Source organism: Cydia pomonella, chromosome 1 (genome assembly GCF_033807575.1).
Source record: "Cydia pomonella isolate Wapato2018A chromosome 1, ilCydPomo1, whole genome shotgun sequence".
In the NCBI taxonomy this organism is placed as follows: domain Eukaryota; kingdom Metazoa; phylum Arthropoda; class Insecta; order Lepidoptera; family Tortricidae; genus Cydia; species Cydia pomonella.
In genome coordinates, this window is record NC_084703.1 from 29,311,465 (window position 1) to 29,328,199 (window position 16,735).

At 35.3% G+C, this 16,735-nt stretch overlaps 1 protein-coding gene and 1 long non-coding RNA gene across 3 annotated transcripts in view; one reads left to right on the forward strand and one right to left on the reverse strand.

Moving 5' to 3' along the window:
- LOC133527923 (5-hydroxytryptamine receptor 2A) overlaps nucleotides 1-14,886 on the reverse strand; it is a 63,862-nt gene extending 48,976 nt beyond the window's left edge. Inside the window, exon 1 of one of the 2 annotated variants that reach the window (XM_061865126.1) lies at nucleotides 12,770-14,886. The gene's annotated coding sequence lies outside the window, so the exon portion shown is untranslated. Of the gene's footprint in view, nucleotides 1-12,728 lie in introns of both variants that reach the window. The other variant, XM_061865121.1, reaches the window with a different exon arrangement.
- LOC133528198 (uncharacterized) overlaps nucleotides 1-16,735 on the forward strand; it is a 149,635-nt gene that overhangs the window by 106,225 nt on the left and 26,675 nt on the right. The gene's annotated exons all lie outside the window — the stretch shown is intronic.

Consider the following 16,735-nt stretch of genomic DNA (forward strand, 5'->3'; position numbering starts at 1 on the left):
TTTATTAAGTTAGATAATATTTTTTATTTATCTCTTTCTCCAAACAAAAAAACATTATGTTGATTCAACATGTTTATTTCACTAATTGTCGATTGGAAATCATCAGACCTGGACGTTGATACAAATATTGATTTAGGAAACTTAATTTCTTAAAAAAACTGCGAAAAAAAAAACTACCTGTTACTTCCTAGAATCAGGTAACCACATATATACCTTTAATGATATCGTAAATTATTTATTTGATACCTAGCTTCAAAGAAAAGTTTTATTTTTAATAAAAAGGTAAAATTCGAAACCGCGGTTTTTAACCGAACTCGACCTGGGTTTTGCATCGGTTAAAAACCAACGGTTAAACTCGATACTCAGTTTTTTCATTACTAACAAAGATAAGAGTTTAACTAAGGAAAAGAAAAATTCAATAACAAGGGCATCACTAGAAATATCTTAAGTCACAGATAAGGCTAACTTATAAATCACATACCTCCTACATAAACAATTTAAAAACAGCCTGATCCATCAGATGCTATTGTTGCCACAACATCAACTCAGTAGCATAAACTGATATAAACTCAACTAAACTGAAGAATGACATCATTTCTGGCGTACAAGCCTAATTAACAAAAATGAGAAACGAACAACAAGAAATAAATGATATGATCCTTGCAGCGATAAATGCAGGGAACTAAATCGAAAAAAGACAAGAAGACACCTCTACCACCATCACAAAAAAAAAAAAAAAAAAAAAAAAAAAAAAAAAAAACAAATCTGAAGCCAATTCCACAGGTACTCACAAAGAAAGAAATGCAGATAATGACCTGTCCTCTCCCGCTCAGGGCAGGCTATACAAACCCAAATTCCACCGTCTAAATGCTTCACCACCTACGAGCTTTGCCGTAATCGTCGAGCCCAGCGACCCTAGACAAGAAAGCAAAAATAAATGTCAAAATCGGAATTGGTATAAAAGAACATGAGACAAGCCAAGAACAACAAAATTGTTATCAACTGCGACTCTAATAAAGACAGAAAAAAATTAACAACTCTCACACAACGGAATCCCCAAACAACGGAATCCGTATCTCAAATATATTGGCGTTATTCTAAATTTCGCAAATGCTAAAATCGAGGAAGCTGAGGTTCCGAATGCTGGGCAACAAAAAAGGTACACGAGCAGAAAGTTCACGTCAATGAGATGAGGATGCTGAGGTGGGCGGGAGGTGTTACTCGGCTAGATAAAATTCGTAACGAATTTTTCCGAGGCAGCTTTAAACTCGCACCAATCACTGAGAAAATCATCGAAAACCGATCATGTAATACAGATAGCGCTAGATTTATGGAAGAAGAAGAAGAAGAGGATGTGGTTAGACAAATCAAAACACTATTAGAAAGTATTAAAGAAGAAAATACCACCGTCAAATTTATCCGTTCCGTCAAAGGTAGAAACGACTCCACATGAAACGTCATGATAGAAGCTAGCCCGCAAATATGGTCTGCCCTACAAGGACAGAAAGTTAGACCAATACCAATACCAATAGATCGGGCACCAATGAGTGATGGCCATCGATCAATCACCGATCATTCAATGCTTTCGTTGCCAGGAATTCGGCCACAGAGCACCAAACTGCACCAACAACATTGCCTGTGGATTGTGCGGTTTAGTACATGACACTCGCTCCTGCCCACACAAACAAAATCTAAAACCCAATTGCGTCAACTATGAGAAATTATGTATTATCACCACCCACCCAGCCTACAGTTCTGCCTGCCCAGAATGGCAAAAATGGGGCCGTATAGCAAAACTCTCTGTTCAATACTGCTAAAGGCAGCCAGATGCGATACACAAAGCTCAACAATTCATATTGTGATAACAACATGCTAATGCTAAATTGTTTACAAGCCAATCTAGGCCGCAATCAACTTGCAACCGAAGAATTCGTCACACTACTGAGGAGAAATTCGACGAGCTGTTTATCATGGAACCCTACGTTGACAGAGGTACCAGAATGAAAGCCTCATTGAATGACTACGTCATCTTTCAACAAACTATCATGCCCTATTCTACCCCTACTAATGCATGCATTGCAATAAAGCGACCTCACCCACCCATGAAATAACAACTAACAATACAATTAGAAACTCTGTCATCGATTTAACTATAGTCTCAGCTACCCACAGGAATAAAATAGAAGAATGGAACATCAAGCAGACCATTGTTCCTTTGTCAGACCACCACGCTATCCAATTTAAGATTAACATGAACAAAAACAAAATTAAGAAGAAATGCATCTCAACTGCCTTCAGATATAACACCAACAATACTGACTAGGAAAAATTCGTAACTATTCTTAGGGAACAAATGGCATTATATGACATGACATCATAGATATCAACAGCCTGAATGCTAACGAACTAGACTCATACATAAACAACATAACCAATGTTATTATTAAAACAAGTAACAAAACCTTTAAAAGAAACACTACTTTAAAGAAAATAGTTACGAGTATTTGCCTTCATCACAGATTACGAGTACAAGACCTTAAGAAGAGTATAACAATGATCTAATTGGAATCATCACAGAGCTTAACGAAGCTCGCGACAAATATGGTCAAAAAATTCTACACAAGTCTTTCGAGACGTCTGCAAGTAAACTTTTTGAAGACAATTTTTATCTTCGTTATTGATTCTCGAGTATTTGTGGAAAATTCACTGTAACATTTATGCTTGAAATTTATGCCCTAATTCATAAGCTATCGAATGATTATTATTTTTTAAATGTGTGATAGGTAAATGGACAGGTAATGGTACATTAACCAAGTGCAGTCGTGTTTGGCGCCATATAACTTTGGGGGGAGGGGGTGCATTTTTAAAATGGTTGAGAAAAGACATCGGCATGGGGGGGTGATTTGTCGATAAAATTCATCGTACTATACGTGGTTAACGGCTCCACTATACGTGTACAAACAAATTGTATATATAAATAAATATATTATGTACCCAAATACACAAGTAGCATTCGGATTAATCTCGCTAATTGTATTGGGTGCCTCAACCAGCTTCTTTATCTCCCTATTTTAAATGCAAAACGCTGAAACTTTGTTATCATATCTGCTAAACTACTTCATCTAGTTCGGCAGTTCTCTGGTCTCTGGTTGGTCTGAGCGGTCAACACGTCCACCGAGCTCGCCCAGCAGTTAACAGGCGATAACAGTCCTACAACATGCATGGGGTTATGTTACGTGTTAACTTTTATCCTACGCGCCGATACAATACACTCAATGTAGTTTTATTTTATTTTTACGCATAATAAATATATTACTTTGTTTTATTTTGAATTATTACATAATATTAAATGTTTTTTTTTTCCTTTTTGCCATCAACCTCGAGAACATGAGAGCATTTATCTTATAAATTGTAAATTGAATTAATCGTGACGTTATCTATGAAAACTGAACCTTTTGTTAAGGGCGCTTACGCCACACTGCGTAGCGCAGCGTTGTATTTATATAGGAGCATCGTTGATAATGGCGTAAGCGCCATCGACAATAAAGCCTCTTTCAATAAATAACGTCACAATTATACAAACGGACAAACAAATCAGTCAAAGACCGATTTTTTATCACTTTTAAGGCAGTTTACTGAAACAGTAAACAACTTAATTAAACGAATAACGAATTAACTTATAATTAATTCGACTTTTAGTTAATTATTGATTAAAGCACATATGTATACTATTTTTATTAGTACCTATTGAACGCTAACCAAATGTTGGTGGTAACTACTGGGAAAAAAATCCCGCTAGTTACCACCAAACCAAGTTGGTGGTAACTAGTGGGATTTTTTTTCCCAGTAGTTACCAGTGGTAACAACTTGGTGGTAACTAGTGGGAATAACTCAGCGCTGAGAAAGTAGTTCCTTAGTTCCTTGTGCTTGTAATATACATGATACTTAATAATAACCCCCGTTTGGCCTGTTCTGACAGAATGGTAACTACGAAACCCTACACTGAGTATGGTCCGACATGATCTAAACCGATTTTTAAAAAATTGGTAGAGACCGGGCACAAGACTTACCCCGTCTCTACCAAATCAGTATCAGTGGACAAATCATTCCATATCCTTACAGACTAGAAGTGAAGAATTTGTGGATTTGGAACTTACTAGATGACTGAGGGGGAGCAAGGACAATATTTAAAGAACACCTAATAGACGTAAGAAAACTAAACCGCTTTTCAACCGTACAATATACCGTATTCAACGTGTCTTTTGTCATGTAATAAACTGCCAAAAACGTTTTTAAAAGTTACCGTTTTCCGTTTTCCACGCTGTGACTTAAAGAATGGCGTTCGGTTGACCTACTTGTAGGGCTTTAGAAGGCAAGTCAACGAAATATGATCTTAGTTATGCACTGGGACATGCTAAAAACCGGTTTGAAATGCGCAGAAATGCATGCTCCAACGAATACAAATGAATCACTCTAGTGTTCTCCGTGCTCAGTATCAACTCAATATTTACGAACAAATACTAACATAGGAATCTCATTAATGCTCTGGCAGAGATATACGAAAACGTAGACACACAAGTAAATCCTGGTAACTGTGTATGCCTGGCCCTAATAATAACTTTCACCGGCCTCCACCATTGTTACGATTGATAGCACCATTGAGAATTACTACAATTTACTATATTCTAAAAAATTTCAGTGAGCCTTTCGAATTTCAGCGAGTTTTTCGAATTAGTAAACTGTCTAAAACTGACAACAATATTTTCAGAATCTTATCGATCACCAGTAAATTGCCCCAAGATGTAATAAATAAACTACTTATCCAATAATTAATGAAGCCCTCTAATAAAAGGAAATCGTCTGAGTTTTATTTTATTACTTTTTGAAGTGAAATCTTCTTTAGCGGCGCTGTGCACTTTTTGTGATGGGAAAAAAATGTTAAACTCGCGTCAGGTCACGCGACCGTCAGATTGAAAATACGTAAGACGGACACGTGACATCATGGTGACGTGCAAATTGAATGTCATCGAAGCCTGGTTACTTTTGAAAAAGTGTGACATTTTATTTTCTTCATAACCGAAGTGCTGTCATAACGGTAAAAGAGGTATAATCTTTGTTAATTGTGTTGTATATAATCTTTGTGTTGTTGGGTGTGCATGATTGTAGATACTCAAATTTTTACTTACCAAAAAGTTAAATAACAGAAAAGAAGCGTGATTGTTTTACTTAATATGATGGTGAACTGCTCACGTCTCATGAATTACTCTGTATATGTTGTATATTAACACTAAAATTCGCATTTCAAAATATCTTCCACACTCAAATTAATTGACGTAGGTATAATAGAGAATTATCTCTTTTTATAAAACTGCTACTCAATTTCTACAAAATATCAAAAATGCACAACGTTAATATTCAAGTTTTCACTTCTGCCGGCACTCGCCGAGTGCAACCCGTTGTTTTTTTTTTCTATCATGGTAACTTTACGGTCCAATCTTTGAAGTATGCTTTTTTTTATGAGATAGTGCCGGTGTAACTTAACACGTATAACTTAGATATTGATTTAGATATTTTGAATGTTTCTTTACCTACGTTCAAAAATGTTTTGCTGTCCCTAAATTGTAAGTAAATACTCATTATTTTATCGTACTATAAGTTTGATATATCTTACTATATTCTTTTCATCACACTTGCTCGAAAAAGATCTTATTTCATGCAGGTGTGCTGAAGGAAAAAGGCCTATTTTGTTCCCACGGGAGTTCCCATGATTGTGAAAAAAGCTAACTCCTTAGGGACTTATAGCTTTTTTTATTATGTCACTTATTCATACAAACCAAGTAGCAAAAATGAGTTTTTTAAAATACTGAATTAAATTTTTTTGTTTATATTAAAAATTATTTAATTTGGTTAATTTAACGACCGTTTAAAATATTTTTAGATCATTTTCAATCGTGGCTGAATGCCGAATAGGTCTGTGCCTTTGATGCAATAAACTCGGGAAATGCGTCGCTAACCACCGTTGTGTTGTCTTAGCTTTATATGCAGAGTCAGTCTTGTTGAAATATCCAGTGCTTACCGGCAATTAAAGTATCATTTAGCGGCTTAACAACTCTCTTCAAAATGTCGTTTTGATAGTTCGTAGCACGTATCGATCGTATAAAAGCAAGGAAAGAGTGATCCTAAATTGAAAATTGATGGCAAAATAGTAGATTCTAGTTTAGAAGTAGCAACGGAATTTGAAAAATTCTTTACAGAGGTAAGTACCAGTTTCTACAACTAAGTACTTAAATTCAACCCAAAGATAAAGCCCCAGAATGTAGAAAAGACCTTCATTTTGAACATGTGTGCCTCAGATATAATGAAGACGTTTAATCAATTAATGTCAAGAAAACTAGTGACCTTTGGGGAGTCTCTCTCCATGCTATCAAATCCTTAATAGAATTTGTAGCGCCTGACCTGTTAGTTATTTAATAATAGCGTTGACTGCCGTGAGTTTCCTGATTTAATGAAACATAGTAAAATCACTCATTTATTTAAATCAGGTAGCGCATCCGAGCCCACTTACTTTAGACCGATATCAGTGTTACCAACTTTCAGCATAATTTTTGAACAAATAGTTTTGTCCCAGTTATTGAAACATTTTAACAACAATAATTTAATGCATAATAAACAATTTGGTTTCACGTGGGGTCGCCAAACAACAACTGACGTTGAGGTAATTAAACAGATTTTTGATGAGGAGTCACGGGATGCTCTAGGTATCTTTTGTGAATTGTTTAAAGGTTTCGACTGTGTCTGTCATGAAACATTGAACAGGAAACTGCACTATTATGGAGTTAGAGGATCAGCACTAAATTTAATTAAGTCCTACCTACACGGTATAGTACGAAAGGTCGCAGGACAAGATCGCAGTCCATTCCAATCACATCGAGTGAATGGAATGGACTGCGATGGCCGGGGTCATTTGTCTCTATGCAAGTCAAGGGATGCCTTGGTGGGATGCAAGGATCAATATTGGGGCCGGTCCTGTTCCTTATCTACATTGATGTCCATACATATACATTGTAAAGACCCTCCATGATATAGTATTGTTTGCAGACCCTACTTCACTTATTTTCAAACTCAAACGACAGCAACGAATAGTAAATGGGTTCAATGTTAATAATTTATTGTTAAATGAGAAAAAACTAAATGTATTAAGTTTTGTCACGAGTAAAATAAGGAATGAGCAAACAAGTGTCGTTGTGAAGGATGAGGAACTGGAACTCGTAGATAGTACAGTTTTTCTTTAGTATAACTTTAGATTCTAAACCTAGTGGGGTCCCCATATTGCTAATCTCTTTAATAGACTAATTTCTGCAGCTTTTGAAGTGAGCAAATCCGCCAGTCAACTGATGTGAAAACAACATGATTAGTATATTTTAGTTACTACCATAGTTATTATGTCATATGACGGCAACATCGACGTGAAAAATAGAATAAATGCGGGATGGATAAAATGGCGACAGGTCTCTGGAACAACTTGCGATCCACGAATGCCCCTTAAACTTAAGGGGAAAATCTACAGGACGATCGTGAGATCTGTTGTAATGTATGGATCAGAATGCTGGGCAACGAAAGTGATGGATGAAAGGAAAGTGCACGCAGCGGAAATGAGAATGTTGAGATGGATGTGTGGAGTGACGAGAAAGGATCGGATTAAGAATGAGTGTATATAAGGGGAAGTTTGAAAGTAGCACCGGTAGCGGAGAAGATAGTGCTAGATTAGCGTGGTATGGGCATTTAATGAGGAGGAATGAATGCCATATAGGCAAAATAATGTTAGGAATGTATGTTAATGGACGGAGAGCGGATGGTAGACCCAAAAAACGATGGATGGATTCTGTGAAAGAGGATATAAGAAAGAAAAGAGTGAGTGCTAAGGGGACGAAAGATAGAGGAGAATGGAAGAGAAAAACATGTTGTGTCGACCCCACATAACGTGGGATAAGGGCAGGAGGAAGATGGTATTTTACTGTGGGCTGGTGCTTCAGAGATAAATACCATTTTTATTCTGCAGAAGAGTTATATTCGAGCAATATATAAAATGAACCACAGAGACTCACTTAGTACATTTATGAGGATATTCTTTAGGGTACTTACATATAAAATATGTCCATTTTAGGAAATATTGTAACATTCATAATATCTCGCAGTGCCATTCACTCGGCTCCATAAAATAAAAACATTATTGATGGGTAGGTAATTGTGTAAGATTTTATAATAAACTTCCAAATAGCATGGCTGAACTGTCTGTTAATAAATTTAAAAATTACGTAGAGCACAAACTTATTTATTATACACAAAAGTACATGAATGATGATAAACACTGTGGGATTAATTGTGACTTGAAATAATTAATTTATTATTTATTATATTTAAATAATGATAAATTTGATATTCCAATGAATATACATATTCATTTATTACGTTATTTACTTACTTACTTACGGTACTTTTTTGACCTTAGATGTTATTCTAGGTACAATCCAGGGTAGTATTTTTTATTTAATGTTTGAGGATCTTATTGTGAAATTTTATTATTAAATTTGACATGTGTGTAACAATTCAATATTATTATGGAATAATAAGAACAGCAATAAATTGCTCTGATAATTAGCTTAAGATAATGTACATGTGAACGACAATTCAAAAGAGCTTGTTGCTAGGCCTACTTGATTAAAAAATGTTTGAAGTTGAGGTGAAGTTGATCTGATAAATTTTTGTCAGTGGGAGCCTTACGATTTTGTCTTTGCAACATTTTACATGAAAATGTGTGTTCGGACCACTTCTTTTGTAAGTTGTTTATGACAATCTTCCATCCCCTAATTGAATTGGGTGGGGGATGATTTACTATTAAAAATTCTGAAATACGTATCTGGGCGTATCTTATAAACAATCTGCTTTTTACTGATTTTCCATACAAACTTCAACCCCTTGTCCCCCTAACGCCCTTTTCCACCCTTACGGAGTGATTTTGGGGTTGAAAACTATTCTATATCCCTCCCCATAACGAAAACTATCTGCATACCAAATTTCAACTTAATAAGTTCAGCGATTATTGATTCCCCATACAAAATTCCACCCCCTTTTCACCCCGTTAGGGGCTAAAACTGTCAAGTTTTTGAATTCTGTTATTTTTGGTATACTAATACTATCTGATATACCAAATTAGTACCCTAAGAGTTTTGATGATAATCAGTGAGTAAGTCCGTGACGAAATCGGGGGTTTTTAGATATTAATAAAATCTAAAGTATACGATCTATGCAGTTTAAAATACTCATGCTTAATAAGTCCACTATTGACCTCATATCCCAAGTTTTGTGTATCTGGTATAATCTAATCCCACGTTATGAGGCGTTATAAAACGGCGAATCGCTTCGAGAAAAGTGCCTTATTTATTAGGTAGTGATAAGACTGATAAGAAATGAATAATAGATAATGACACATTGCAAATAGGTTGCCTAGGTAAATTGCGTACGGGCAGTATTCAATAATTCTTTATTTTTATCTACTTCCTACATTTGTTATTTAAAAAAATCGTACAGTAGCTAAGGTAATATACCCAACATAATTAAAAAAGTAAGTTTTGCCTGCATTCCTTTCTGTAAGGTGAGTAAGCGGTTTCCTCATCTGTTATGTAATCGCATTTAATACCAAATGATAGCTTATTTTCTTCTTAGTCTAACTGTAGTAGGTTACTGCCTTCTTAAAAAGTTGGTCCAGTCCAACCACCTTTGCTATCGCGACCATATAAATCTTTGAAACCTCCAGATCCTGAATGATTTTGGCTTGATTTATAATTATGGACGCTTCGACATTAAATAAGACCCGGAAACTAATAAACAACAATCCATAACTTGGAAAAGTCCATAATCCCCGACCCCTAAAAAAAATATGGCAATTCCGTTCGCCGGTAAGGCCTTTTCTGGAATAGCTAAAGAATGGTAATAATTGAATACCTCGATCATGAATCCACTACCACGGGGACTTATTATGCAGAACAAATAAAAAAATCGTGTGATATTGTGAGGAACGAGGAGGCAAACTTCCAAAAGTAGTTTGATTTCAAAACACCCAGTTAACGCCACCGCACATAAGTCATGTGTTGCGATAGCTGCTATCAAATATTCTGGTTTTGAATTTATGGAGCCTCCTCCATATTCACCAACCCTCGCTCCTAGCGATTTCTATCTATTTTCACGGTTAACAAAACACCTCAGAAGCCATCAAATTAGCTGCATCCTTTCCACTTCATTACTTATTGAACATAAGATGCTAATATGATGAATGTTGTAGCGGCAATACAATTAGATAAATTTTAACCACAGGCCAGTGCATGAGAATATGTTCGCTATTGGACAGATCGTAAAAAAGAAATCAACAACAGTCTCGGAGAAAAATAACGTTAGTGGCATACATAACGTAAGCTTAGTAACAGGATTCAGTTTGTCATGCTTCGGGTGCGGATTCTTAAAACATCGTTTGATAGATATAGATTGTGTATTCACGTGCATACCTTGACTCATAATGTCATGTTATTTAAGGTTAGATTTCACAAATCTGCGCGTCATCGTGGATGACACGAGCTATATGCTCTAGAGTCATTTGTACCTTGTCCAATGTCTTTCATGTGCCTGATCGCCTAGGAGGCTCGGAAAACACAAAACGGAATAAATTAAGGCCCACTGATTAACAGTCCGCCGGACGGTATCGGCCTGTCAGTTAGAACAAAAAGTTGACAGTTCCGAAAAACTGACAGTCCGATACCGTCCGGCGGACTGTTAATCAGTGAGCCCCTTTACTTAAAATGTTACATAATATTAAACTATTTTCAAACAGTTTGTATTTATAAGGTTTTGCAGAATAGCTAGTTTCTGTGGTTTTGCTGTTTTTTATAATGTGATATTATAATCAATACATTTTGATTTGAATATTAATGAAAGAGTGTACAAAGTCTGGAAGTCTACGAATGAGAATTATCCTGACCAAGTTCGGGAAACGAACTACACTCGTTTGTTCGGCTGTATCGGCACTGGAGCCAGAACTGATGAAGATATTATTTGTATCGCAGCGGCTACCCAGTTTGGCAGCATATCAGTTCAAAACGAAAAATAAAACCGGCCAAGAGCATGTCGGGCCACGCTCAGTGTAGGGTTCCGTAGTTAGTTACTCTTCCGTCACAATAAGCTAAACTGGAGCTTAAGGTATAGTAAATTGTTAACCAAGGTATTAAAAACGGTACCTTTCACCCGAGTTAAACAAATAGGCAAATTTGCATAATCAGTACCTAATTAAAGTAAGTCTTTTTACTATGAAGGGAAAACTTTTTGCGATAACTCAAAAACAGCTAAACTAATCATGTCCGCTATAGTTTTCATTTAATGTCTTTCTTAAGCTGTACTTCCACGATTTTTTTTCATATTTTTTGGACCTATGGTTCAAAAGTTAGAGGGGGGGGGACACATTTTTTTTTTCTTTCGGAGCGATTATCTCCGAATATATCCACTTTATCATAAAATGTTTCTTGAAAACCCCTATTAGTTTTGAAAGACCTTTCCAACAATACCCCACACTCTAGGGTTGAAGCGAAAAAAAAATTTCACCCCCACTTTACGTGTAGGGGAGGTACCCTAAAAAAAATTTTTTTTAGATTTTATTGTACGACTTTGTCGGCTTTATTGATTTATATATCCATGCCAAATTTCAGCTTTCTAGCACTAACGACCACGGAGCAAAGCCTCGGACAGACAGACAGACAGACAGACAGACGGACGGACATGGCGAAACTATAAGGGTTCCTAGTTGACTACGGAACCCTAATATAACCGTGTATATGCAGATATTTAATTAAATGTTGTATAAATTCGCCTCGTTGAAAAATCGCGCGGCATGAAACTTTCCATTTTGTAATACAGAATGTAGCTTCGCCACAATTAAAAACTATTATACTCAAATTAAATTAAAATGTGGTACAGGAATATCCATACAGCATGACTCAATTTTATTATTCTTGAGTATCTTGATGTTCTTTCAAACGTATACCTATTATTTCGTTATATTTTTGGATTTACTTATTATGCCAAAGTATGTTGTTATAATGAATAAAGTGAAGTACCTAATAAATATAAAATAAACTATCATAAATAAGTTTATGGCAAAAAAATCATTTTTGGTACAAGCAAGTTTGGCATTTTATCGCTGACTGTAGAAGGTACTTTTCTTACCACAGGCAACTGGTCATCACCGAGATCTAAAATCCATCATCAGATCAAGTAGATGGTGCCATAAATATTGCAATGTCACTTGTCACCCGACTGAGTATGTATCCAAATTTTCAGCTCAATCGGACATCGGGAAGTGAGTCTAACTTAGCTTCCTAGATTTAACCAACACTGAATAACAAACTTACATAGTAACAGGGCACATCAAATAAGAGCTTGGAAGTAAAAAGTAAAAATACTCTTCCAACATTTTAAAATACGCAAAACAATAAATCTATTATTAGGTACCTAATCATGTCATAATAATTAATTATAAAATATCAATATAATCCTGATAAAATATCTAATGTATGGTTCATTAATCATTAGAAATAGAAAATGTTTAAGAGTCTAATACACTCGTTCATATATAAGAGTGTCTGTGAATGATAAAATACAAACAATGCTTATGGAAAGAGGCTTACCTGAAGAAAACTTTAAACAGTTTAATTTATTGATTTCTTACATGAATAGATTAATGCTCAAAAATTTGACTGCTGAAATATTTATAATTGGTCGGAGTAAATTGTATCTGCCACAAATTGATGTAAATAACTCGATAAAACTGTGCGCACTTTCCCTCGCAACCGTCCGCGTTACGCAGCATCACTTGGGAAACTGGCGGGAAATCTGGCACCTCTCGCGAGAAACGCGCGCAGCACTTGTCAGGCACTGGATCGACGCCACAAGCCCTAAGGGTCAGAAGTGGTCACTTCCAACTCTTATTATTTTATGCCTTTAAACGAACAATTCTAGTATGCATTTCGGGGATCTCGGAAAAGCTCTGACGATTTCGATGAAATTTGCTATAAAGGGGTTTTCGGGAGCAAAAATCGATCTAGAAAGCTGTCTTATCTCTGGAAGAACGTACATTTTTGAGTTTTTATGTTTCCGAGCAAAGCTTGGTCTCCCAGATATTTGTTAATAATATGACATACATAGGAATAGTTATGGAATAGAATTTTTAGTAGAACGTACAGTACCTTTTTTTCATGTACTTACGGAATTTTGTTATAAAATTTACAGCTTGATAATGACAGTGTATGTCTCTTTTAGCCAACTCAATTCAAAATTTAAAGATAATAAAAATTGAAGTTTAACTTCCCACATGTATAACGCTAACCATCATGCGCCTGCCACAGGAAAAATGAAAGCATGTTTACCAAAAACCACATAACTAACATTTTTGGCAGATTTGAGTTATTGGTATCTTAGTGTTTGTCTGAGCGGGATGTACATACAAGTAGAGCAAAATATAGTGTCCAAAAATGACCCCATTGTCCAAAATCAGTCCTAAAAATATACTCATTTTACAAAAACTACATATCTATATATTTTTTTACAAAAAGAACATAACTGTATGGGTTCACGTAAAAAGACTTAATTTTAAATATAATATACTTGAATTTAAAACGTGCTTATGAGTCTTCACTTCCCCTAAATTCTCACAAAGTACGCGACTTGAGGAAAATGTTGCAGTTTTTGGTCAATCCATCAATTCTACCAATCCATTTTGTATCCAACGTCTTAATAATCGTCGTCTCTGAAGGTAGATAGCGATGACTACAGCAGCGGATGTGAGGATTAAAATAAATCCACATAGTTAAGTAAAATAAGCATGTACCTCTCTCATAGAATAAGAAGATAGTTTCTATAGAGTTGTTTTATTTTCTTATAAAAAGAACATAACTAGCAAAATTTTACAAAAACCGCGTAAGTGACGAACCTATTTTTCAATTTTACATACTTTAGGTCGCGGACATTAGTACTTAACAGTATTGGACAAAATGTAATCTAAATAGGTACGTAAATACGACTACATTTAGTAAATAAGTAATCATAATCAGATGGAGTGAGGGTGCCCATACCAACCTATCATTTGAGAATAATGCTGAATACGATGGTAGTGTCTTGCCTCCTATGCCGCGGTCGTCTCCCGCTGAGAGCTGGCAGCCCGCAAGTCAGCTTCGGTCCGCCAACGCATGTTCCCGATGACGCTACTCAGTATGGAGTGAAACGTACATGTTGAGTAATATTTGATTTAAAATACGTCAGTTCCTTTTAATACATTTAATATCTAGTTATCTCACGGAATTTGTGTTATTAAAATAACCATTACATATTTGTTAATTATATTTGCTCTTCACTACATATATTGTGTAACTATAGGTATAGATATTGTGTCATTCATGAAGACCCGTGCCTCGACTCGTTGTTACGCCTTGAATTGTTATGTTATTAAATGTCAGATCTGACAAATCTGCGCGTCAGCGTTGATGAAACGAACTATAATAATACAATATTTTATACATATAAAAAAACGACTTCTCAAGACAGTTTCAAATGCCATATACATTATTTACAATCATAGTGCATTTTATATTTAATTTCAAGTAGCTTCAAGACTTAGAATAAACGGGGCCCTATTGGTTCCCATCAATTTTAACGTCTGATTTTTTCAGTTCATAATGTTTTCCATCATAATTTTTATGAGTCATATTTTCAATGGTGATTAAATTAAAGAATATAAATTGCAGTTACGATTTTAGTGAAATATTGCTGTATATAAAACCTAATACTATTTATATATACATCTCTAATAAAGATACAAGATACATCTAATAAGAGACAGTATACATCTCTAATAAAGTATTTATTATTTCATAGATTCGATATTTGTAATTGTTTTTTTTTTTTTTTAATTTATGGTTTGTAAAAATGGACATGTAAAAGTGCCCCTGTGGCCTATTTGCTGAATAAATGTTTGATATTTGATATTTGATATAATAACAAATAAATAATTATTTACTATTTATTCATACAAGGTGTTTTTTAAATGTGGGTTTGGTGGGATCTTGAGCTGCTATACATAAATGATCATAGGAGACCTTCCCTAACTTTTTAATGAATTGCGAGAACCATTGAAAATGATATATGGTGCAAGAATATCGTCAGTAAAATATTTTTGACGACAGCAGCTCGAACAAGAGTGCTTTGATGCTTAAGAGGCCTTATTCCTACAGACGAGCGTATTTTGTAAAATGCTTCCTTTTTCATTCAAGATTACGACGTAACTATTCTCAAAAACTGGTAACGTACTTAAATGTTCATTTCCTAAACTAGGGGCTGGAACAGTTCAAATTTTCATCTTCTCTTTTAAACCTCTTTTTTAATGAGTTTTCTTGGGAGTCCTTTTCAAGTTTTGCATTGAGAAGTGTCGTTTCGGTTCTCAATTTTGCAGTAAACAAGAATCATTTGGTACATGAATGATTACAATTTGATTCAACATATCTTGTACAGTCAGCGTCAAATACTTTGTAGCAACCAAAGTAGCCAAATAGTTCGGTACACCATATATTTAGTATGGTGTACCGAACTATTTGGCCACTTTGACTGCTACAAAGTATTTGACGCTGACTGTACGAGGGGCTGAAATGATTAACAATGGAAGATTCATTTGAAAAAAAATATTAAATACCTTCCGAATTTTCTTAATTTTTTGGCGAAAACAGGGTTAATTAACATTATATTTTTTTCCGCAAATTGTACGTATATCTGGAAATATATCTTGAATTTATCCATGAGGATCCGAGCAGCAAAAGTGCAGAAATCCAAGATAGCGGGCGTTTATTTTTCATTTTTGACCTCAAATTAATTGTAATGAAAATCTTTATTTCAGGCAACTAGTGGCCCATAAATAAATACCTTAAAACTAACATACATATTATAACAATATATCTTAAATTAAACACTACAAATCACAATATGGTTGCGATGCATTACGCATCCCCGCAGTGTCAGGTATGTGTTAAGGTCCTCTCGGATCAGATCAGAGCAAATATGCAGACACTTCTTATTTAACATGTCGTCGTAAGAACAGTTTGTATGGGAAAATAACATTACTGTTTTTACTATTTTCCTTCCAATCTTTCCATATTTTTTCACCGTTCAAACCGTCCCTGGATCTAAAAATATTGTAATACCAAAATCAGCGAAATCGGTCCAGCCGTTCGCGAACTTAACCAAAGTTATAAATAGCAGCGAGATACCAGGGACTTAGTAAAAATGTATACACAAAAAAAAGCGTCATGTAACAAACGCTTTCAATTCTGTGGACCGAGGCGCCCTGCTGACCCAAATCAAGGAAAAAATCCCCGAAACCTACAATTTTCTATGGCAATGTTACAGCTCACCTACGAAACTTTTATATAAATCAAACCTTTTGACCTCCTCCGTTGGTTGTCAGCAGGGTGATTATTGAATTTGTATGCCAATAGGCACGACATAGTGATACCAAAATATTTATGTAACATCTTGTAATCTACCTATGTTGTACAAATAAAATCTTTGAATCTTACAAACATGCGGTCCGCGTCCGGACCAAGTTTGGTGTCTAGCAGTGGTTGCCGTGCACCGCTACAGAACGGATAAT